Source organism: Ahaetulla prasina, chromosome 2 (assembly GCF_028640845.1).
Source record: "Ahaetulla prasina isolate Xishuangbanna chromosome 2, ASM2864084v1, whole genome shotgun sequence".
NCBI classification, from domain to species: domain Eukaryota; kingdom Metazoa; phylum Chordata; class Lepidosauria; order Squamata; family Colubridae; genus Ahaetulla; species Ahaetulla prasina.
Window position 1 is genome coordinate 48,212,119 of NC_080540.1, and position 26,402 is coordinate 48,238,520.

Below are 26,402 nucleotides of genomic sequence, written 5' to 3' on the forward strand. Positions count from 1 at the left end.
TGCATATTATTTTTGAATAGAATAGATCCTAGATTCATTTCCTGATAATTTGTCTTGAAATAACCACCAAATTGTTTGCTAGGGTATGAAAACAGCTCAGATATACAATGAGAAATAAATCTACTATAAGATAGCCAAGTCTGTGCAAATTAGGCATGCCACCTATATGGAAACCCTGATTTTGGAGAAATTCAGTTACATGCCTTTTTTGTTATTTGTAGTAATTTACATCTAAAATTAACTTCCAACATATAATGGTCAAAAAGTCTGAAGATTCTTTCCTTGGTTTTTAAACATCTGAGTTACAAAGTGAATGGAAAAAGTTCTGCCCTAGCAACTTTAAAGATAAATGAGGTCCTAAAGGTGAAAGTATTTAGTTGTTGAGATTTATGTAACATCATGTCACCTTTTCCCTTTCAATAAAATAGCTTAAAGAATCCTCTGTGACACTCTTACTCTTGAGGTGTAATCGGCTGTCAGACATTTGACACAAAGCTTCAAATGTGCCTATGAACCTACCTAGTGCCACCTCTATAACACAACGTAAATGAATAGGAAATATTCCCCCATGACCTCCAAAAAGTTATAAATTGCACAAGTGAATGATAATAAAGGAATCAATTGATTTAAAATGGGGGGAAATCAAAAGCAACCCCTCCCTTTTTTTTTCTCTTTTTAAGTATTTGCTAAATAATTCAGCGGCATGGAAGATATAGATTTTTTTTTTCATTGTTGTTGTCTGTGCAGAAAGAGATGTTTCTTTTTCTCCAAAAGGAAAACACAAACAGTTAAAGGAATATGTAATATTAGACTGTGGGTTCTAGTCCTGCTTTAGGCACAAAGCCAGCTGGGTGACCTTGAGCTACTGACTTTATCTCCACCCTGGGAAGAAGAAAAAGGTAAATCACTTCTGAAAAACCTTGGAAAGGAAACAGCAGGGACTTCTTCCATGTCTAGAACAAACTTTAAACTGCCAGAATGAACTCACCTTCTTGGCTTTGTTGTTGGCCAAAAATAAGTCATTACAAATACGTTTCTGATAGTAGCCAACATAGCAACAGATGGGCCAGGTTCTGTGTCTCTCCATGTTCACACAGCAGGTTGCTCTCTGCTAAGAGCCTCTACTTGAGCATATTGGTTTTACATTTAGATACTCCGACTTTCAACCTATTCAGGGTCCTCCAGGTGACATAAGGGAGGTCAGATCCTTCAGCCATATCCTCCTCTAATGTTATTCCTTGCTCGATGGTCTCCTTCCTGCAACTTTTAATTTGTCTGGGATGACGTCTGGGCCGGTGGGCAGAGCCTCCTGCCACCACCACTACTGGTTCTCCCGAACCAGGGTGAACCGGTAGAAACCCACCACTATTGTGTACCCAGGATACTTGACCAGGCAGTCTCTAATAAAGGAGATTATTTGTGCCTCAGAGTTAAAATGAAGGGCACTTTGAGCTTGATTGTTTTTTTGCAGACATTACCCAACTATGTAATATCTTCAGTGCTAATAAGGAGTGAAGTTTGCTTTCAGTTTATATTCAGAAATATGCAGTTTCTGAAAATTGGACATGATTTGAACAGAAGGAAAAACAAAGTTCTGTGTAAATCATAAAACGATATTGATCTGCTTCTTTAGAGAATTTAGACAAAAATCCGTTACAAATGTTCTAGACAGCAAAAAATATATAAATTTGCATATAAGCCTCAGAAACAATATATTAACAGCTACCACAAATCAGACTTAAATACATAGACTTGGGTGAAGGATAAAATCCTAATGCAGATGTCTAGCTAAATTTGTTTACCTGTTCCTTAGAGATAAATGGATTTCATGGTACCTCATTACTTCCGCAGATTCTGTGTAAACTTTATTCAGAGTCTCAGGGAATAATATTATTTAAGCTCTTTCTCCTGCCCAAGAATCCACATTCTGCATTCTGCTTCAGTTTTAAAAAAATCTCCCCCCTCTCTCCCTCTCTCTGTTGAAGTAAACTCTTTTGGCTACATGTTTCCTTGTCTCAGGATGATTTTGCTTTAAACAGAGAAGATGTTCTTTCTATTTCTGGGTAATAAATGTCTGTGATTATCAGGTGACATCACAACAATTCCAAGTGGATAAAGTATGGCATCAATCAAATAAAAACACTAAGCAGAGAAAAACTTAGAGGAGGGTAGAGTTGTCTGATAATTTCCTTAGTATGGTTGAAGTAAATCCCTGAATGTTTCTGTTCCCAAATTTGCAAGAAAAATGTAAAGTACAGTAAAAGCTTTATTTAACAGACTTTTCAGAGGTTGGGTGCTCATTTAACCTGAAAGTCCATTAACCAATATTCACATCAATTGCATCAATTGATACCAATTTATTTTATTGGTGCAATTACACGATGGATGTAGATTTTGCATTTTGCAGCTTCCATATTCAAATAAACGATGGATCCCTTGTTCCAGGAATGCTAAGAATGTGATAAGTATCTATAGCAGTATTGTGAGAAATTATGGGAAGTGGAAGATGAGATGTTTTTGAAGGTTCATCACAGAAACAAAAACTCAGTCCAGCTATGACAAGTGGGGAAGAATTTCATGGAGACTTTGCCTTAATTAACTCACTATAAATGAGACTGTGAACTGACTTTAATAATCCTCAAAATACTGTATTTATTCCATAAGACTAGCATTAAAGATGCGTTCTGAAATCCATGGTCTTCCTGCTAACTTCATCTTCTCATCTGTATGAGATTTCATAAATAGGGAGGGAATTCGGGAATGCTTGCACTCGGTAATATGATGCTGAAATAAAGGTACAGTAGTCCTCGACTTATGAACACAAGTGAACTCAGGATTTATGTTGTGTTAAGTGTGTTTTGTCCCGTTTTATGACTTTTCTTGCCACATTTATTAAGTGAATCACTGCAATTGTTAAATTAGTAACACGGTTGTTAAATGAATCTGGCTTCCCCATTGACTTTGGTTGTCAGAAGATCGCAAAGGATGGTCACATGACCCTGGGACATTGCAACCACCATAAATATGAGCCAGTTGCCAAGTGTCTGTATTTTGATCACATGACCATGGGGATGCTGCCATGGTCATGTGAAAAAAGGTCACAAGTCACTTTTTTTCAGTCACTAAACGAATGATTGTAAGTCAAGGACTACATGTAATGCTTAATATGACCAAAAGTTTTGATAATCCGGTATAATCAATAGCCAAACTCATGAAAAGTCCAAAATCTTGAGATATCTCTACTACTGTTCCATAGCACTGCTCCTGAAATAACTACCATATTTCAGCAATATATAGAAAGACTCTGAGGAAGAACACTAAAGGGTTCTAGAGGCTGCATACAACTAACATAACATTCACATTAAGAACAGAATTGCTTCCTATATCCAAAGACAACTGTTACCTTTGACCAAAGCTTGTATAGACTATTTAATTTGAGGGGAAACAGCTAATATTAAAACTAGAAAGCAGAAAACCTGCATTCTTTTGGGCTTATCACTGTGCCACTGTATATGAGTGACAATATATAATACAAAAGGTCCTTAGTGCTCTCTGAGCCTGACTGTTTTCTTATAGACATTTCATTACCCAAATTAGGTAACATCATCAGTGCTAGTAAGGAGGGTGTTTGCTCTCAGTCTATATTCTACAGTATAAACTGACAGCAAACCCCACTCTTTACTAGCACTGATGTTGTTACCTACCATGTTTTCCTGAAAATAAAACCCTGTCTTATATTTTTTTGAACCCTGAAATAAGTGTTTGACCTTATTGCCGTGCACTCAAAAGCCCAATTGGACTTATTATCAGGGGATGTCTTATTTTGGAGGAAACAGGGTAGTTTGGGTAATGAAAGTTCTGCAAGAAAACAATCAAGCTTAGAGAGCACCAAGGACCCCTCCTTTCAACCCTGAACTACAAATATTCTTTTATTGAAGTATCATACTACAAACCCAAAGGATTAAATTCATATTTAGGAGGAAAGAATGTCGGAGTTTGTTGCTAAATCAAATCCAGGAAGCACACACAGGTAAACTAATTCAGCAGAATTCATTAACTTCGTTATATACATAATAATACATGAAGTAAATTTACAAGACCAACAGCAGATTTCTTCCAACCTGGTAGCAGTTACAAGCAAAACACAAGCAGAGTACAACAGACTAGTTTCAGTTCAGAGTTCAGAGCAGGAAAGCCCAGACTTGTTTAGTTCTTAGCACAGAATCAGACTCAGAGCTTAAAGCTGCAGGGCTAAGCCAAACCCAGACTTCTTACTTAAATTTCTGTTTCTAAACAGTCGCCATTGGCTGACCTGTTACCATGTCTATCCAAAGTCCCCATTGGCTGACTTAGTTGCTATGCCTATTCATTGGCTGAGCTATTCCAGTCTATGAATATTCATACTCTGACAAAGAATTGGGAAACAATAGGAGTAGGAAAGAATCAGATGTGGAGTTTATCACCTTCCATAGAAATACTGAATGGGACCCTCCTACTTTTTTCTGTACAATAGTGTGCTTCTGCCATGAAAAATCCCTGTCTCACGCAGGTTTACCTTGCAAACACCACAAATTATTTATGCAGACATGATATAGTGCCTTATTGACTACTATATTGTAAAGTGCCCTACCCGTGCTTTAAAAATTTTATGTTATTTTGATGCTAGTAAATTATTTAGGAAACATTAAGATTGTTTCTGTTTTTGACTAATGAACAAGGAATGTAATGCCTGCATGTCCTTTATTGGCTGTTTACATCTTCCTGTGGAAATTGGGAATTTGTTATTTCAGGCTCAATTAAGTATGTGGATGATTCCTGATGGAGATGTTGTCTGTTTTTCTTTCCCTGATCTTGTCACTAAAGGACATTTGAGGATTATTGTTACTGAGCAGCAAAATAAAAAACAGCACTTTCATTTTGGGAAGCACTAGTAAACTAAAAATGGAATAGCCAATGATTATTTTGAAATATTTAATATCCTCTGTACATTTAAACCTGACATGTATTGTTTTAAACTGTATAAATAGATAAATATAAATAGATAAATATAAATAGATTAAAGATGATATTACAGTCATGTAGAAATTTTCACTGTTCTACCAAAATTGGGAGATATCTACTTCTGTATGGAGAATTCAAACTGTGCTGTGGAATGAGCTTAATCATGTTATGATTAATTCAATAGGACTTCCTCTGAGGACCAACATTTATGGTGAGCTGTCTTCTGCTAGACATGTTAAGGGCCACAGCATTCACTCCCTCTTAGATAAATTTATGACTACAGCGGCTGCACTTAAAGCTAGATTATTAATTTGCTTATTTAAAGATTTCACATTCCCTATTGGGTTGCTTTGTCATAACAAGACATCTTTCAAGACTACAAAATATAAAGTATACAATTGGAACAGATGAAGCCAATTTATTTTAAGTAAAAGATGTGGAGCAGAATAACACATTAAGAGTCTTCTAGGCAATCACATATTGTTTACACTTTAGCAGGCAGGAGTTCCCATTTCTCAAGACATCCTTTAGGATGTCTTGTCCTAACCATTCTAAAGGTTTTGTGGTGGGTCTGAAACAACAGCTCTGGACTGTAGAGGAAGGGTGGACTCATCACACAGAATAAACAGGCACTTTTCATTTCTTCTAGCAACCCAGAGCTAGAAGAAGGTCCTGCTTCTTGTTGAAACAGACCTATCCTTCTCTTAATTGGGAAGTGTGTCCTTGTATGGACATTGCAAAAAGAGGACTTTAGCTAGGAAGATGGTAGAGGAGCAGAAAAAAGTCACCAGTGTATTTATTTATTTATTTTGTCACAACAATATATATAAGTATCATACAAAAAGATTATATAGTATATAAACATATATATGAGTAAATATTAGGAGGTATAAGCATATAGGAAGAAGAAAAGAAAAACAATAGGACAGGAACGGTAGGCACGTTTGTGCGCTTATGCACGCCCCTTATGGTCCTCTTAGGAATGAGGTGAGGTCAATGGTAGAAAGTTTTTGGATAAAGCTTTTAGGATTATGGGAAGAGACCACAGTGTCAGGTAAAGTATTCCAAGCACTGATGATTCTGTTACAGAAGTTATATTTTCTGCAATCTAGATTAAAGCGGTTGACATTAAGTTTAAATCTAACCAGTTCCAAGGTGAACACTGTATTTTTCGGAGTATAAGATGCACCTTTTTCACCCAAAAAAGAGGGTGAAAATCTGGGTGTGTCTTACACTCTGAATGTAGCCCCGCCCAGCTTCTCAAACAGAGGTTTCAGGAAAAAAGCCCCAAACGGAGCTTCAGAAAAAAAGCCTCAAACAGAGTTCCAGAAAAGAAGCTCCCAAACAAAGCTTCAGAGGCTTTTTTTCTGAAGCTCTGTTTTGGAGGCTTTCAGAGGCAGAAAAAAGTTTTTTCTGAAACAGAGTTTCAGAGGCAGGGGGAAAAAAAGCAAAAACAAGCAAAGCACAGAGCTCACAACCAAGAAACCTGTTGCTAAAATTCACCTCTGGAAATAGCTGATTGGGGGTATTCCAGGACGCCAATCCACCTGCCAATCAGCTTTTTTCTTATTTTCCTCCCCAAAACTAAGGTGCGTCTTATACTCTGGTGCATCTTATACTCCGAAAAATACAGTAGCTCAGCTACAGATTCAGGATGAATGGCAAGCCTTGGGAGCTGCAAAACCCTCTGAGAGACAGAATAGAAAGACAAAGAGCCTGAATGGCATCTGCAAAAGAAGCAACCAGCTCAAACTCCATGAATTCCACAGCCTTAAATTTCCTAAAGCAGCTCAAGGAACAGTATTGAGGAAGAGAAAAGTCCCATTCACCAGTCCACAAGAGAAGGAATAAAAAAAGGGGGTTCAGATAGAAGTGAGCTGAATTTGGCAATTAGAGCCAAAGATCTTGGGGGACAGAGCTAGGAAATTGTCAAGATAGGAAAACATAGAGCAAAACAAGTATTAGAAGCAAAAAAATTATAAATAAAATAAGGTAGAAGCAATTGTAAACTTATACTAATAGGAAAGCTCTAGATTAAGCTAGGTAGTATTGAAAATAAATAGGGAAGAGATCAAACATAAAGGTAGCATTTAAGTTTAGAAATAAGAAATAGGACTTTAATTTTGTACAACCCAAGTGCGGCAAAAGAAAAAAAAACAAAGCCTTTGTTCTCTGTGGTCCTTAGCAAATTAAGAAGAACCCTGGCACTGTGATATTAACGCTGCTGGACAAGTTCAAACAACAATAATGTGGCCCCAAGCCATCATAACAGAAGGAATGGATTTTTTTTTCAAAGCAGAAGGCAATTATCCTGTACAAATAGACAAAGAGTTTAGCAACGTCAGCTTGAGTGGGGGGAATCACAGTCATGGCCTACCTGCTAGTCTCCGTTCTTACCAGCAAATATTGATTGTAATTTTTTACAGGGCTTCATTATGATCACTCCAACATACGAAGGGCCTGAATCTAACAGAAACGTGTGCGGTCTGCCTGCATACAGCAGTCATGGTATAAAAATGCATAGAGGACTGAGACAAAGCCAACAGATAAATCAACAATATCCTCTCTCCCAAACCCTTCCATGTCTTCTAAAGGTTTCCTAATTCATGAAGCCCGTAATTGATAATAGTCAACCTTCAGGCCATATTATGCTTCATTCCAGACTTCTCTAAAACTGATTTTAGTCAACATGCTAATGATTGCTACAAGACTCTGATCTTGAATCCAACTGGCTAGGCAGGCATTAAGCATCTGTATTTTGGACCCTAGTGCTATGCATTCACCCCCTGCATACAACAGGAATAAGGTGCTCAGGACTGTTGAAATATAGAGAACTGAAATGCATTGGCTCTGCTGGCTGTGACTGCTGGGAGCGGTAGTGCAGCAAGATCTGACCCACCACATATTTCCAATTCCTGACATGCAACTAAATCTTACTGAAGAGAAGAAATTAAATTGAAGTCAATCCTGTCCATCATTCCAGACTACGTCCCCCACCCCCTTTTGCCAACTTAGTCTTTCTTACTCACAATCAATAAATAGGTGTAAATTTTCAAAGGGCCAGGATCCAAGCTAACAAATAAAGCTTAGGCCCAAGTCAATATAACTTCACTCCCAATGTTCCAGCATAGCTTCAGAGGAGAGTTCTTGAAAAAGAGCTGTAGGAAACCGAGCATCATGGGTTAAGCAGTCAGAGAACAATTTATTACTGCTGCTTGCTTAACATTCTGCTTGTTGAGCTGAAACTTAACCCTGTTGCCCTTCTGCTTGTTTTTAATTAGTAGTGGAGGATGACAATGAATGATCTGCGTGGAACCATAGGATTTTTTTTAATTAAAAAAAAAGCTGCTTTATCTTTTCTTTTCTTTTTTCTTTGTCAACAGTTGCTTTTTTTCTTCTTTTTTTTTCTTAGGGATAGTTTATGTAAAGAAGTAATTAAATCTTATGAATGCTTTCACTGGATTTTTAATATGCTTCTTTGGACAGTCTGCTCTTGAATAAAGGCTTGGGAGATTCTACTTGAAGCATGGGATGCAAAGAACTTATCTAGAGAGTGAAAGAAAAAAATATGATTCCATTCCTGAGCAGGAAAAAGACAAATAAAATTTGCCAAAAAAAATGTTGATAATACTATGGAACCTCTCAGCTTATTGTCATAGGATACATTTTCAATGTATATGAGTAATCCATACATTTCATTGTTATCTCAGTCAGGATAGGATCTATATATACAGGAGAAAACTGAAAGGAACACCAGAAATGGGGGGTCACAATGGATTGAATAGATTTCATAGTATCCGGATACATCTACATCTATCTCTATCTCTATCTCTATCTCTATCTCTATCTCTATCTCTATCTCTATCTATCTATCTATCTATCTATCTATCTATCTATCTATCTATCTATCTATCTATCTATCTATCTATCTGTGAATGAATAGAATAGAATAGAATAGTTGTTGTTTTTTAATTGGCCAAGTGTGATTGGACACACAAGGAATTTGCCTTGGTGCATATGCTCTCAGTGTACATAAAATAAAAGATACGTTCATCAAGGTACAACATTTACAACACAATTGATGGTCAGTATATCAATATAAATCATAAGGATTGCCAGCAACAAAGTTACAGTCAAACAGTCATAAGTGGAAAGAGATTGGCGATGGGAACTATGAGAAGATTAATAGTAGTGCAGATTTAGTAAATAGTTTGACAGTGTTGAGGGAATTATTTGTTTAGCAGAGTGATGGCTTTCGGGGAAAAACTGTTCTTGTGTCTAGTTGTTCTGGTGTGCAGTGCTCTATAGCGTCGTTCTGAGGGTAGGAGTTGAAACAGTTTATGTCCTGGATGTGAGGGATCTGTAAATATTTTCATAGCCCTCTTCTTGATTCGTGCAGTATACAGGTCCTCAATGGAAGGCAGATTGGTAGCAATTATTTTTTCTGTAGTTCTAATTATCCTCTGAAGTCTGTGTCTTTCTTGTTGGGTTGCAGAACCGAACCAGACAGTTATAGAGGTGCAAATGACAGACTCAATAATTCCTCTGTAGAACTGAATCAGCAGCTCCTTGGGCAGTTTGAGCTTACTGAGTTGGCGCAGAAAGAACATTCTTTGTTGTCCTTTTTTGATGATGTTTTTGGAATGGGGAATGGGGAAATGGGGAAATTCTGTTTGCTGCTGTTTTCATTAGGGATTTAAACAAATAACATAAATAACATAACAAATAAAGAAATCAAATGTTAGCTGTCCATTTTAGATCTTGCGATATGATAGAACTTAGAAATTTAAAGGTTTCTACTGTTGATACTGTGTTGTCTAGTATTGTGAGAGGTGGAAGTATGGAAGGGTTTCTCCTAAAGTCTACTATCATTTCTACGGTTTTGAGTGTGTTCAGTTCCAGATTATTTTGGTTGCACCACAAGGCTAGTCGTTCGAATGAATGAATTTCATAATGGTAGTAGTAGTAATTGTACTGCCATAAAGTGTGGTTGACAACATAAATATTGCAATATGATTAACAATATAAATAAAACATTTAACAACCACAAATATATACACATTTTTCAAACTAAAATTATGAGCCATGGTGGCACAGTGGTTAGAATGCAGTATTGCAGCCTAATTCAGCTCACTGATAGGAGTTCAATCCTGGCCAACTCAAGGTTGGCTCAGCCTTCCATCCTTCCGAGGTTAGTAAAATGACGACCCAAATTGTTGGAGACAATACGCTGACTTTGTAAACTGCTCAGAGGGCTCTAAAACACTATAAAGTGGTTTATAAGTCTAAGTGCTATTGCTAATGCTAAACATTTAACATGATAAATATGAACACATTTTGAAACTAAAACATTTAACACCTCAAATACACACACAAAATTATGCAGCAGAACTAGGCATGTTGCAACAATCATCTGCAATAAAAGTTGCTCAGCCCAACAAGTCATAGTAAATCAAAATATTTTCAGTAAATGATAAGGTCCAAAGTCATTTGAGGTAGCATCTTCCATCTTTTCCCACAGAATCCTGTGTCCATTCAGAATTTGATGAAGAGCCTCTTCTGTAGTTTTCAAGGAATGGGGAAATTCTGTTTGCTGCTGTTTTCTTTAGGGATTTAAACAAATAACATAAATAACATAACAAATAAAGAAATCAAATCAAGTAACTTTATTCTGGTCTTTGACCAGCTTTTACATTTAAAAAGAAAGAAGTGTTTTAATACAATTTCTTATTAAGGAAAAAAAACAATATTTGAGTGTGGGGTGAATAGAATAGAATAGAATAAGAGATTTGGAAGGTACCTTCTAGTCCAACCCCCTGCTTAGGCAGGAAACCCTACACCACTTTAGACAAATGGTTATCCAACAACTTCTTAAAAACTTCCAGTGTTCCTTCCAGAATCCCTTAATATGCAATACATATAGAATTTATCATTGTGAACCTCAAATTTCAAAATGATTGGGTAGATCTGAGCACATCTTGGAACATGTGTAAAAAGATCACTCCATGAGGACATGAGAGTTTCTATCCCCCAGATCCACAAGGGCAAAGTCTCTGTAAATAAGGATTCCCATTAAAATATTCCTGCCAAGATAAGCAATTTTATAAAGTATGGGATTTATTTTACCAACGGTTGGAAAAGAAATTATGACAAAGAAGATTTTAGTTTTTAATAAGTTAAAAATTATTGATGACAATGAATTGATATGAATGAATGATATAATTCTTTTGAAATGACGGATAAAATAGGATGATAAGAAATATTGTTCCAGAAATTAATTGATTAAATTATTTGATTATAGTTAGATGATAAAATGGATGATTAAATAAGCTAATGATAGATAATTGTTTTTGCACAAAAAATGTAATCCACGCACTGACACATTGTATTGAAATATGAATGAAAGATGTTTTTATGTTTGTATGTCTTTAAAAAAATTTTAAAAATTCCAAAAAAAATAATAATAAAAAATCTTTCTGCCAGTAGAGCTGATGGGAGAGCATCTAAGTGAGCTCTGGAAAAGGCCCCCAAGTACAGAAGTAAATTGGTTCCTGAAACAAACTGTAAGTCAGTTTCATGGTCTCATGTGGTCTTCAGAGTGTCAGAGTGACAAGATGAAGATTATTTAAAGGCAGCCCATTTACTGAACAGTATGGTAATCTTGTAGTTATAAGTAAGTCACTTTACACAAGGGCCAGGTCAAATGTCTCTAGAAACAGGTTCAGCCGATTTCACATTCTGGGAAAAGCATTCTAAAATGTAAAGATTATCTAGACTGTCAGTTTAAATGGACTGTCCTTCAGAGCTTGAGGGCCACTAAAGTCTCAGCAAAACTTTATTTTATCTACACAGCCTGTCTCTACTGTATCTCACTAATAAGATGATAAGTGGCATTATCCAACAGTTAAATGCAGGACAAGTTAAGGTGAAATGATTGGTGGATTTCCTTGCTGGTGAGAAAAGCATCCATCAATCACTTTGAATTACAGTTGAGGCTGGAGCAGTGGTGGGATTCAGCCAGTTGGCACCACTTCGGGAGAACCGGTTGCTAACTTTCTTAGCAGTTTGGTGAACTGATTGTTGGAAGAAATCATTAGGGCAGAGAACCGGTTGTTAAATTACTTGAATCCCACCACTGGGCTGGAGGAAGTAGCAAGTTTTGACCATGGCTGGAATGGTCAAAGTTTGATCTGAAGGGAACTTTTTGCTCCTGCTTTACCAGGAAGCTATTATTTTCCTATAGTTCATATAGTTCAAACACTTGGCAAATATGCAGCAGAAAGTAAGTTCTTTTGCTTTAACAGGAAGCCACTAGCTACCTTCTGTCTCATCTGATCAATGGGATAGTAAAAACAGTCCCATGGAATGGGACAAACAAACCCTACCATCGTACATCAGGCATTGTAGGAGATCAACAGAGTGGATAAGAGCTATAAGACATGGCACTCAGCATCAAATCATGTACAAAACAATGTCCCACCAACAGGCAGATATTTTAGTACAGTGCAGGCTTGTCAGTGCATATAGTTCACAACTGGGAAGACATGGTGACAAGGTCAGCCAATGGAACTGTTTTGGAAACTGAAACTGAAGAAGCCTAGGCATGGCTTAGGCTTATCTTAACTGCTCTGTATAGAGGAAGGTCTCTTTGTCTGTATTAAGCTCTGTGGATCTGTGCTGAGAACTAAACAAGTCTGGGCTTGTCTGCTTTGCTGAATTGAAACTAAGAACTGTTCTCTCCTTTGCCTGTAACTTCTACCACATTGGAAGAATCAGCTATTGGTATTGTACATTTATCTTCATGTGTTATTAGAATAGAATAGAATAGAATAGAATTTTATTGGCCAAGTGTGATTGGACACACAAGGAATTTGTCTTGGTGCATATGCTCTCAGTGTACATAAAAGAAAAGATACGTTCATCAAGGTACGAATAAAATTATGTATATAAAGAAGTTAATGAATCCTACTGAATCAGTTTACCTGTGTGTGCTTTCTGGATTTGATTTTTGTAACAAACTCTGACAAGACTATACACCCAGTCCCCACAGCATAATATGCTGAATGCTGAGAGCATATGCACCAAAGACAAATTCCTCGTGTGTCCAATCACACTTGGCCAATAAAGAATTCTAATCTAATCTAATCAATCCATAGGAACTGGTCAGACCCCAACCTTATTTATTTATTTATTTATTTATTTATTTATTTATTTATTTATTTATTTATTTGATGATTGATTGATTGATTGATTTTTATCCTCCTTTATTACTTTATCAGTAACTCAAGGAGGCAAGTATACATAATGCTCCTACTTACTTCTACTTTCCCCCACAACCACAACCATGTGAGGTGAATTGGGCTGAGAGACAGTGACTGACTCAAAATCACCCAGCCACCTTTCTTGCATAAAGTGAGACTAGACCTCATGGTGTCTTAGTTTCTAAACTGGTGCCTTAACCACTAGACTAAACTGGCCAAACGATACCATTTACTTAATTTTACCTATTATACAGGTGTCCAATAATAAAAAGAGGGATTTTTTGGGGGGGGGTTTGGGGAACAGGATTCATTTGTTTGGTTTAGTATTTTCTTTTTTAGTTATATTGTTCATTACATAATTTTACAAAATCTTATCGGAAAAATGATTACGGTTTAAAATTAAAAATGAAATTTAAAAGTTTTTAAAATCCTGAGCCAACATTAAGAGGACTTGCACATCTGCCACAGGAGGAGTTACCTACACATCCAAGGAGAAAGTTAAATCCAATTTTGCAAACTTGATTTTTTTTTTTAAGGATGTTCTTTCGCACAAAGAACAACTTGTGTACTTGTATATGGATGACACAATATCAAACCATTTAAACAGGTTGATAGTGCCCCCAATAAAGTGTGTGAGAGATCTTCTATTCTGATGTATTGAAATGGGTTAACCCAAAAGAACAAAAACCCTGTTTACAAAATCCTTTATCTGCTTATCACGATATAGTATCCTGAAAAAGGGTGATTATACGATCTTTGGAAATACTTCACAATTCTGAAAGTGGACTACACTGAAATGGTATGAAGCTGAGGATATTTATGCTCCACTATCTCAAATCTGACTTATCTGCTAGGTGAAAACAGCACACCAAATCATCAGATTTTTCTATTTTAATTAAGTCTTAGGTTTCGGACAAAGGGACTGATAAGAACTGAAAGTATTCAGCACCTGTTCTCAAGCTTATTTTGCAGATCATAATCTGAACTCACTGGCTGAAATTTGAAATGAGGTTATTTGTTATTTTCTCATACCAGTAAGAAAATCACAATAAGATTAAAAGAATGCTCTCATTCAGACATTGAAATAATGAATTATGCAAGCATTTTATCTTTCAGTAGAGAGAAACAGAAGAAAAAATTGTTTTCATTCAAGTAACAGACTTGTTACTAGACTGGTCATTCTAACTGCAACTTTATACACACGAATAAAATTTTTGCTAATGCTTTTATATGTACTGTGTTTGAGTGCTGGACACAATGAAATACAATTAAATGTTTTAAAAGAAGGTTTTTTAAAAAAAGATGGGCACGTGCAAAATAGCTAAGACACTTGCTAGGCACACTTGTCACATGTCACTCAGATTGATAGTAGAAGGCCCATGGACAGAAATTCAAGGCACAATTTTTTTCTAAAATTGTTTAGTTACAGATAAGTCATTAGTACAAAGAAAACTGCCACCTAGAAATGGTAAAATTCAAATCAGTATAAATTTGTATCTACAGGAGTGGCCAAAATTGTAGAAACCTTTTGGGAAAAGTATATTTTTGAGGTTGGATGACTAATAAGAGCTTGGGCCTTTGGCTGATGTGCAATGCCCAGTCCGTGGTCAATAAGGCCCCCCCTGATCTGCGATCTTATTCAGGGGGAGTCCGCGGACTTTATGGGCATTACGGAGACCTGGTTGGGCACAGAAGGGGGTGTACCCCTGGTTGAACAGTGCCCCCCGGGTTTCCGAGCATTCCATCACCCGAGGGCCCAAGGTAGGGGTGGAGGGGTGGTGGTTGTGATTAGAGAAAGTCTAGAGCTGAGGGAGTCCACTGTGCCTCAGATAGCCGGTTGTGAATCCCTCCTTGTGAAGTGGGGCCATAGGAATCAGATCGGTTTGTTGATCACGTACCTGGCTCCTTGCTGCATGACTACAGCCCTACCCGAGCTGCTGGAGGTGCTTGCCAGAGTGGCGGTTGAGATCCCCAGACTTTTGGTCATGGGTGATTTCAACTTGCCATCGGCGGCTTGTCATTGATGGTGGTGCGAGAGTTCCAGGCCTCCATGACAGCCTTGGACCTGATTCAAGTAACTGATGGCCCTACACACAGTGGGGGTGGCACACTGGACCTGATTTATATCTCTGGACAGTGGTTAAATGATCTGGAATTAGGAGATTTAGTGACAGAACCTGTGTCATGGTCAGATCATTTTCTCCTTCGCCTGGACTTTCGGACCACCGCTCACCACCGCAGGGAGATGGAACCAATGCATTGGTTCCATCCCAGGTGCCTGATGGACCCTGAGAGGTTCCTGACGGAGCTTGGGCCGTTCCCTGAGGATCTTGCCCACGGCACAGCTGAAGAACTAGTTGCGGCCTGGGAACAGGCCGCGGCCGGGGCTTTGGACCGTGTCGTGCCTTTGCGGCCTCTGACCCGGCATAGATCTCAACTGGACCCTTGGTTCTCTGAGGAGCTGAGGGAGATGAAACGCCGGAGAAGACGCCTAGAGAGTACCTGGAGGTCCAGCCATTCCGAGGCTGATCGGACACTAGTTAGGTCTTTTTCTAAGACCTACCTAGTGGCACTGAGGGAGGCGAAACGTTTTTACGTTTCCACCCCCATTGCGTTGGCAGATAACTGCCCGGCTGCCCTGTTTTGGGTGACCTGCTCTCTCCTTCATCAGGAGGGGCGAGATGACCCCTTGCAGGGACGTGCCGAGGTGTTTAGTGGTTATCTATACGATAAAATCGTTCAGCTTCGGGATAGTTTGGACCAAAATTGCAATGATCCAGGTGAGAGGATGGAGACGCGTCTTGTTGAGATTGTTTGGGATGAGTTTGATTCTGCGGCTCTCGAGGACGTGGACAGGTTACTGGGGAGGCTGCATGCCACTACATGTTTACTGGACCCGTGCCCCTACTGGTTGGTGCTGGCCACATAGGAGGTGACATGAGGCTGGCTCTGGGGAATTATAAATGCTTCCTTGTTGGAAGGGGTTTTCCCTGCCACCTTGAAAGAGGTGGTGGTGAGACCCCTCCTCAAGAAGCCTTCCCTGGACCCAGCTATTTTCGGAAACTATCGTCCAGTCTCCAATCTTTGCTTTGTTGCGAAGGTTGTAGAGGGTGTGGTGGCATGGCAGCTTCCCCAGTACCTGGATGAAGCTGTCTATCTAGACCCATTCCAGTCCGGCTTCCGGTCCAGATATAGTACAGAGACAGCTTTGGTCACATTGGTGGATGACCTCTGGAGGGCCAAGGATAGGGGTTGTTCTTCTGCCCTGGTCCTATTAGATCTCTCAGCGGCTTTTGATACCATCGACCATGGTATCCTTCTGCACCGGTTGGAGAGCTTGGGAGTGGGAGGCACCGTTTATCGGTGGTTCTCCTCCTATCTCTCTGACCGGTCGCAGATGGTGTTGACAGGGGAGCAGAGATCGACCACGAGGTGCCTCACTTGTGGGGTGCCACAGGGGTCGATCCTCTCGCCTCTCCTGTTCAACATCTATATGAAGCCGCTGGGCGAAGTCATCAATAGCTTCAGGGTGAGATACCAACTGTACGCTGACAACACGCAGCTGTACTTCACGTCTCTCAAGAAGGCCTTCGTCATGGAGCCCATCCTGCGACATCCCGACCCGCACTGGACTTTCGTGGTGGAGACGGACGCCTCCAACGTCACCCTCGGAGCGGTGCTGCTATAGGCCCCAGCGGATGGCGGCACTCTTTTTCCCTGTGCATACTATTCGTGGAAGCTCAATCCTTCCGGGTGCAACTACACCATCTGGGAAAAAGAGTTGCTGGCTATCAAGGCCGCGTTCGAGGTGTGGCGGCACCACCTGGAGGGGGCCCGGCATCAGGTGGAGGTCCGAACGGACCATCGGAACCTTGAGCACCTCACCACGGCTCAGAAGTTGAACCAGCGGCAGATCCAGTGGTCGCTGTTCTTTGCCCGGTTCAACTTCCACGTAGCCTACATCCCCAGCGGCCACAACCGGAGGGCAGACACCCTGTCCCATAAGCCGGTTGAATCCAATTTTGCAAACTTGATTTTTTTTTTTAAGGATGTTCTTTCGCACAAAGAACAACTTGTGTACTTGTATATGGATGACACAATATCAAACCATTTAAACAGGTTGATAGTGTCCCCAATAAAGTGTGTGAAAGATCTTCTATTCTGATGTATTGAAATGGGTCAACACAAAAGAACAAAAACCCTGTTTACAAAATCCTTTATCTGCTTATCACGATATAGTATCCTGAAAAAGGGTGATTATACGATCTTTGAAAATACTTCACAGTTCTGAAAGTGGACTACACTGAAATGGTATGAAGCTGAGGATATTTATGCTCCACTATCTCAAATCTGACTCATTTTCTAAGTGAAAACAGCACACCAAATCATCAGATTTTTCTATTTTAATTAAGTCTTAGGTTTCGGACAAAGGGACTGATAAGAACTGAAAGTATTCAGCACCTGTTCTCAAGCTTACTTTGCAGATCATAATCTGAACTCACCGGCTGAAATTTGAAATGAGGTTATTTGTTATTTTCTCATACCAGTAAGAAAATCACAATAAGATTAAAAGAATGCTCTCGTGTAGACATTGAAATAATGAATTATGCAAGCATTTTATCTTCCAGTAGAGAGAAACAGAAGAAAAAATTGTTTTCATTCAAGTAACAGACTGGTCATTCTAACTGCAACTTTATACACACGAATAAAATTTTTGCTAATGCTTTTATATGTACTGTGTTTGAGTGCTGGACACAATGAAATACAATTAAATGTTTTAAAAGAAGGTTTTTTAAAAAAAGATGGGCACGTGCAAAATAGCTAAGACACTTGCTAGGCACACTTGTCACATGTCACTCAGATTGATATTGGAAGTAGAAGGCCCATGGACAGAAATTCAAGGCACAATTTTTTTCTAAGATTGTTTAGTTACAGATAAGTCATTAGTACAAAGAAAACTGCCACCTAGAAATGGTAAAATTCAAATCAGTATAAATTTGTATCTACAGTAGTGGCCAAAATTGTAGAAACCTTATGGGAAAAGTATATTTTTGAGGTTGGATGACTAATAACACCACTTTTTTTTTTTTTTTTGGTGTTTCAAGATAATCATATTCCACTGCTGGAATGGCCTGAGAATAGCCCAGATCTTAACCCAATTGAAAATCTATGGAGCTGACTAAAGAAACTTATTAGTCAGAAACGACCCAGCAATAAAACCCATTTAATAGAAGCAATCATTCAATCTTGGTTTCACATTATAACAGCTGCAGAACTAAAAGACTTGGTTCTCCATGGTAAGACGTTGTAAGTCCACAATTCATGGTAAGGTTACCCAACTAAGTATTAACTGACATGGTGATAATTTTTGTGTAGCTCGTTTTTTTTCTACGTGTTTCACTTTTCTTCTTTATACTGTAACTGCTATTCTAAAAGCAAATCCTTCATAAAAGTTATTGCATTACATTCTTGATTAAATTATCTTCCCATTGATATATAATTTTATGGTACTACTAAAAAAGAAGTGGTGTTATTAGCTAGTTTTAGAAAATACACTTTTCCCAAAAGGTTTCCACAATTTTGGCCACTACTGTATCTACATCTCTATATACCAGTATATCTATATCTATATCTATATCTATATCTATATCTATATCTATATCTATATAGTTTGCTCTTACTATTCAGCCAGCCCATTGTGATGCATAGAGAGCAGAAAAGAAATCTCAGATTGGAACTCTGAATGTGATAGACAGTTATACAGAGAGAAATGAGATTCAGGGTCTTCTGAGATCCTTTTCTGCTCTCTATGCATCATAATAGGCTGAGAGACTCGTGTTTTCCAGCAGAAGGAGTAGTTGACATTTCTCTACTATTATTGTAATGGACAAGTCTGGTATATGGCCCTTGGCTTTTGATTCGCCCTATCTATCCCCCACAATAACCTAAGGATAGCTATCATCCCCCCCCCCTCACCAGCTAGGCTGTCAGCTTTCAGGGTAAGGTTTTGACCTATAATTGTAAAACCCTTTTCTTGAACTATTTTGCCAGGGAGGTCTATTCCTGGCCTGAAATGAAACCATCTTTTTTCTCAGAATGTGAAAGGAACTTACTTTTGCTGTCTGCACCACACAAATGCAATCTGCTAAAGATGACACTGAAAGCAGAGCAATAGCTTGGCATCTTCCATGTGTGAGGTGCTTTCCTCAACACAACAGCCTGGTTGGGGGTGAATATAAATTTGATTAGAAGAAGAATCTCAGAAGGACTTTTTCTGAGCCTTGGAATAAAATTCAGGACTCCCGCACTTGCTTTGTTTTCTCTGAAATAACCTACTCGATTGTTTGGAAATTGGTCTAAAGGGCCTCAAATCAAGAATCACATTCAATTGTAGTAAACTACAAATGATTGTATTAGTGTAGCAACAAATCAAAAATTCCAACCTGGCTGCTTTGGTCTGAGTCATTGCTGCAAATTGCAAGCCTCGTGTACAGGCAGTGAGATTGTAGTCTATATAGACTACACATACCTTTTCTTAAGCTTTGAATTCCAACTTGCCAGAAGAGTTTTCCTATAGAATGCTATCAATGTAACTCAGAAATGACATTTACGGACCTCCTTCTTGACAGCTGATTCATATCACAGTCTTATACCTCATCTCCTTTATTGGCCACCACCAGTCAGTTGTGATAATGTAAGTTGCACATCTTGGGGCTTGGGTGAAAAATGAGAATATGGATCCAGTTCATCCGGTCTTTCCTGAGAGTCAAGCACTGCTGGCAACTGATTCACAGATGTATATTCATGAGATGTCCAAACAATTTTGAGATGTCTTCTATTTTTTCTGAGATCAGTTCCATTGGGAACTGTAGACATTTCAGAGGGCCATGGTTCATTCTTTCATTGTTCTATGAGCACTGAATACCATCCTTGGAACATTCCTACACATCCTCTTTCCACAAAGGGAAATAGCACTGCCTGTCATAATAGCACAGGACAACTGCTCACGAATTCCATATGGGTGCATGGATTGGATACAAATGACTGTTTGCAGAATATCTCATGATTCACTCCATAAACACTCTTCTTGGTGACTATTAGCCTCCCAGAGTCACTGTATCAGTGAGATGGGAGGCATAAAAATGAATAAACAATAAAATATATTTCAAACCATTATAATGGGAATATTGCATTCGATATGAGCCGTTGTGGCACAGTGGTTAGAATGTAGTATTACAGGCTAAGTCACTGATCACTGCCAGGAATTCAATTCTGACTGGTTCAAAGTTCACTCAGCCTTCCATCCTCAGTAAAATGAGGACTCACATTGTTGAGGCCAATATGCTGACTCTGTAAACCACTTAGAGAGGGCTATAAAGCACTGTGTGGTAATATATAAGTCTAAGTACTATTGCTATTGCTATTGAGTCTGGATGAGGGTTAATTCCAGTTTTCAGTGTTTTGTAGAATGTAAGTTTCATATTTGGATTATTTTCTCAGTTTGTTCTGTAGATTATAGATTGTGTAGATTTGGAAATGTGTGAATTTGATTTCCTGTTTCAGTGGCAAAACAGTTTTCTTCATTGTTTGAAAAGACTCCATGATTATTCGTGTAATTTGACACATACTCACACTTTTGAGAATATCAATAAGTTGGTTTATTTTATAAATGCAGTGGTTCAGAATATTTTTAAAAACAATTCACTACCAGTTAACCATGCATGCCTACCGAACTCAAAGATGCCTGCAGCAAAGTTGTACTGTGAGAGCTTGGAAATGTCATTTGCGTGTGCCCTGAAATGTATGCAGCTCCTACCCTGATGACATTCCAGAAAACTTTGAAGCCTTGGGGTATGTTGGATTACATTCCAGTGTTTGTCATATTTTATACTTGCTTGGTTGTTGGATTGCCATCTTGTGATTATTTTGTAGTTATTCTTCTATTTCTCTGTATATTAATTTGGTCATTTTTTTATTCAGCTGTTTTTGTGTGATTTATTGTTATGAGCTGCCCAGAGTCAGTTGGAGTCAGTTGGCAACCATTTTGAATGAATGAGTGAGTGAATAAATGTGGCATCATTAGCTTCTTCTGGTTCCAAGAAAGGTAGGAGTTCTGGCAAAGTTCACAACATTCAGCTGTTTGTTCAATATGGCTATTTATTACCAGCCAATGCTATGGCATGGTCTTGTATCATTGTATCACTTGAGTCGGCTGAAGTCTTTTGACACACACACACCCCACCAAAATTGGTAGGGCAAGCCACTTCATATAAACAGGCAGCAAACCTCACACTCACTTGCACTAATGATGTTACCTGGGCAATGAAACATCTTTAAAGAAACAATCAGACTCAAGGAGCATCAAGGAGTCTAAAGTCTTTGTCCCTCGAGCAATGATGTTTCTCTAATCAACCTTTTTTTTCCTCCAAAACTAGAGTCATTATTTCAGAGTTTGGCATGCCTTCAACTGAGGGCTTAATTGCTTCTATCTTTTTTGGCCATTCTTAGAGTTGTAGTTGTCTCTCAAGAGTCTGCAAAGAGTGTGCCATGGTTTAAACTTTCCTCACTGAGGTTTTCACCTATTATCCTGGACTATTCAAGGCAGGTCTTGTTAAAGTACCTGCTAAGAACATGTTTTTCCCAAAGTATAAGTTCCTCAGGTGTGTGTTTGTATGAGTGTGTTTTCTTGACTGCATTTACAGAAATCATCTCCCACTGCCTTCTTTCCAAAGAGTTGGCTGAGAGAGAGTGACTGGTTACAGTCATTCAGTGGGTTTTGTGCCTGAGGCACAAAGCTCCCTCAGTTTCCAGTCCGGTGTCTTTAATGACTGCAGCAAAGTCATAGGTTATCTTATGATCATACTTTTATAACCGAAGTAGTTTATTTATAGCTGTGCATGAGTCTAGCAAATGGAGCAACTGAGTATGGCATCGAGCAGTTTCCAGTCTGATGGGAACTTCAGTTTTGGCATCAAATATTTATTGGTGAAATTTGGTGATAATAAAGCCTATTAGCTACAATTCTTTGTCTACCCATACATATAGTCTTTGAGGGAGATGGGCGGTTTAGAAATATGAAATATAAATTAATTAATAAATACAGTACTTTCAGCAAGAGACAATGAACAAAAATGAACACAGCTATGGGTTTTTTGTTTTGTCTTATTTTCTGAAGCAGGTACACTCCTAAACTACCTCTATCTATACTTCAAGTTGTTCTTTGGAATCAAAGAATTACAATACTGGATCAATGGTGATAACACTTTTTAACATTTCTAATCCTCTATGATATTCTTGGGGCCCAATCCCTTTTAACTTCTTTTGTTTCTTAAGTAATTTTCTTAAAGATGTTGTAATAGCAGATCTTCTAGGTGTCAGCATTCCAGAAACCCACCCCTCACTCCCAGTAAAAATTCCGAACCAAGCATCTTTCAGAGTTCTATTTACTAGGATAGGTAAACTGGCACATCTGGGAAAACCCAAATCTGAGAGCTTCAGGTTTTCTCTCAGTAACTCAAAACCCCCAAAACCATCCCCTGAGTCCACAGTCAATCACATGCTCCAATCGCCAGTCATCCCATCTCGAGACAGCACTTTGACCACTCCTTCTCCAGATACAGGATCAGCCTGACCTTGACAGGAAGAATATGATTATGTCTAAAGAAAACCCCTCTACTAAATCCCATCCTCCTACTTTCCCACACATGAGAAAGTGGCAGCATGGAAGCTTCCGGCTGTCGTGTCCCACTCCTCCGCTGATGGCCGGGTCAGGGAAATCCGAATCAGGCTTGCCTCTGCAGCTCTGCCCAAAGTCCTAGCAAAGTCCTCAGAGCAGGCAGGAGACCAGTAAGTGACTTCAGCAAGATAAGTTCGACTTTGCCTGACTCAGAGACTGCCAGAAAGCAGATCCTTTATATAGGCCATGGGGTGTGGCTCCATGACTCAGCACTCATTAAGGCCTGCCTCTCCCTTCCTTCTGTTGCCTCCGCCTATCCAATCTTCTGATGCGAGGGTCACTCCAATCAGCAGTTGGAAGTAAACTTTCCTCAGGCTCACATGCTGTGGAGGAGGGGGAGGGGTCTAGCTGCTCCGTTTGCCTGGGCATGGAGCCAGGGCTGAGGCCGGGGGATGCCCCCTCCTCTGCAGCTTGTCTGGGCATGGAGCCAGAACTGGGGCCGGGAGGCATACATTCCTCCGTGTTCGGGAGCAGATAAGCAGACCCCGGCTGCGGTGAGAGTGGACAAGACACAACACTGGCATAGTATGGCTTCCAAAGCTGACAGGCATCCATCCCATCCCCCCCGCCGCAGAAGAAAACACACCCTGGAAAATAAAACAGACAAAACACAAAAGATGGGGTTAATGCCTTGTACATAACCTCTTAACCTCCTCTCCTCCCTCCAGGAGGACCCTTTGGTTTCTCAGGGAATTTATCATGAAATTGTTTTACTAAAGTATCAGCATTCATATCCCAACTTTTCACCCACGTAGCTTCAGATAATGGGTACCCTTTCCAGTGTACCAAATACTGTAAATGACCCTGTATAATCTAGAGTCAAGGATATTTTTAACTTCATAATGAGTCTCCCTTTTACTATCAAGGTGGGGGGAGCAGCTGGTAAGGACCTTAAGTTAGATCCTCTTGCTGGTTTCAATAAGCTACTGTGAAAAACTGGGTGGACTTTCCCTAATATTCGAGGGAGGCTAAGTTGGACAATCACTGGGTTAATCACTTTCACTACAGGGAAGGTACCTATGAATTTGGGTCCAAACTTCTTGCTAGGTAACCTCAATCTTAGGTACTTGGTTGACAAATACACTTTATCTCCTATTCGGAAAGGTGGTTGAAAACTAGGAGGTATTGTGCTAGATTGTGCAGTTCATCATCTCAAGTAAATGTTGTAATCAGAGGTGGGATTCACTTACCTTCCTTACTGGTTCGCAAATGTGAGCAAGTGTGCGTGCTTATTTCTGCGCATGCACTGTAGCCACACATTACATCCGGGTGGGTGGGCGGGACCTCCCGCAGTTGCTGCTACTAGTTCGCATGATCCGGAGAGAACTGGCTGAATCTCACCACTGGCTGTAATGCCTTTTTGCAAATAATGCAAATAAACAGAGAGCAAACCCCACTCCCTTTTAACACTGATGATGTTACGTAGTTGAGTAATGAAATGTCTGCAAGAAAATAACCAAGCTCAGACAGCATCAAGGACTCCATCAAAAACTGGTCCTCTATTTTTTTTAAAAAAAAGAATATATTTCCTAGCAAAATAGAAAAAAGGAAAAAGAGGAACATGGAAATGAAAATTTTATTTCTATCTCCATCAAAACAGCTTAGCAAGTGGCGCAGGAAGAAGAGGCACAAAGTTCTACTACAGCAGAAACAGTTAAAACATGTGGATTGAAGGTTCATACAGTATTAAGAAACTAAGCAGAATTCGCTATTTTGTTCTTAATTAGTGAACAGTAATCAGGAAGACTTTTCTCTGCTTTCCTTATATACCTCAAACAGCAGCCTCTCCAAAGAAGGAGATTTAGGGGAAGAAGAAATTTATGTATTTATTTTTATTTATTTTATTTGTCAATCATATATAAGATAACAGGTAAAAATATAAACATGATTTGGATACATAAAAAGAGAAAGTAAAAAAGGAATATTAAGACAGGGACGGTAGGCACGCAGGTGCACTTATGCATGCCCCTTACAGATCTCTTAGGAATGGGGTGAGGTCAACAGTAGACAGTTTAAGTTTAAAGTTTTGGGGGTTTGGGGAAGAAACTACAGAGTTAGGCAGTGCATTCCGGGCATTGACCACTCTGTTACTGAAGTCATATTTTCTGCAATCAAGTTTGGAGCGGTTTACCTTGCGTTTGTATCTATTATTTGCTCGTGTATTGTTGAGGTTGAAGCTGAAGTAGTCATTGACATTGTGGTAGATAATTTTATGTACTATGCTTAGGTTAGACTGAAATATCAGGTTTGACTCAGAAGAATTAATATTCCATTTTCCTCATAAAATATATTTTGCTAATGGTTTTCAGTTTTCAGGAATTAAATGGTCAGAATTGCTAGTGGGTTGTGATGCTTCACATGTAGATCTGTTCTAAAGCCTATTCCATTCCCCAAACACAAAATTTTGCATATCCCTATTCTATTCCTTAAATGTTCTTAATTAGTTATTTACTTGCTGCAACTTTCATGTTCCTTAAAACCTCTTATTTTTTCATATATAACAAGCACAAGGATTTCCTTTGAAATCCCTTTGAAATTCTTTTGAAATTCTGGACCTGTGCAATCATCTTTATGGCAAAGCTTAGTATTTTTATCAAATGGGGGATAGATACGAATTCAGTTTTTGTAGTAGATATTCCTTCCCACTGGCATTATATATCTAATGTGACACTAATATGATTGGGGGCTTAACTTCTCTAAGTCTTTGAAATGGATTTTAAGTTGCTACATTGTTGAAGTCCATCCTTTGAGATTAAGCTTTTCTTCTTTTTCTTCTTTATTTCTCTCCTAGTCTACTTAGTATTCATTCAAAATTTCAGGAAGTTCTAATAATCCTCCAACAACAAAGTATAGCAGGTGAGTAAACCATCAGGGACCAAGACAAAGGTTTGAGTGAGAGAAAAAGAAAAATAATTTTAAAAAGTAGAGTTTAGTACTGGCAATATTAAAAACCATTAAAATCCTTGGGACGTTAGAAAAAGTGAAAGGTTAAAGCAAAGCAAAATATCCAAAATTGCTATGAAGAACTTGTTTGGGGAATATCATTTCATCTGGCAATAACATGTATTGTGTAAAAAATATTTTAACTCTTTGCAGTAGAAATCTAAGTATAAGAAAAATGATATAAGAAAATTACAATTGAGGAGAAAATCTTGGAAGGCTTTGTGCACAGTTGAAGCTGGTAAAACACAGACTGGAGCCTTGCAAATATTGCTCCTCAATTGTAATTTTCATTGTGAGATACACACTATAATAGGAGGTGCTTCCCTTTGGCTTGTATGGAAGCAAAAGTTGGATTTTGAAGAAACAGGATAGAAAAAGTGTTGATGCTTTTGAACTTCGAACCTTTCGCCACGAGCTGAAGACATATTTATTTATTCGCGTAGGACTGGCACAGAATTTTA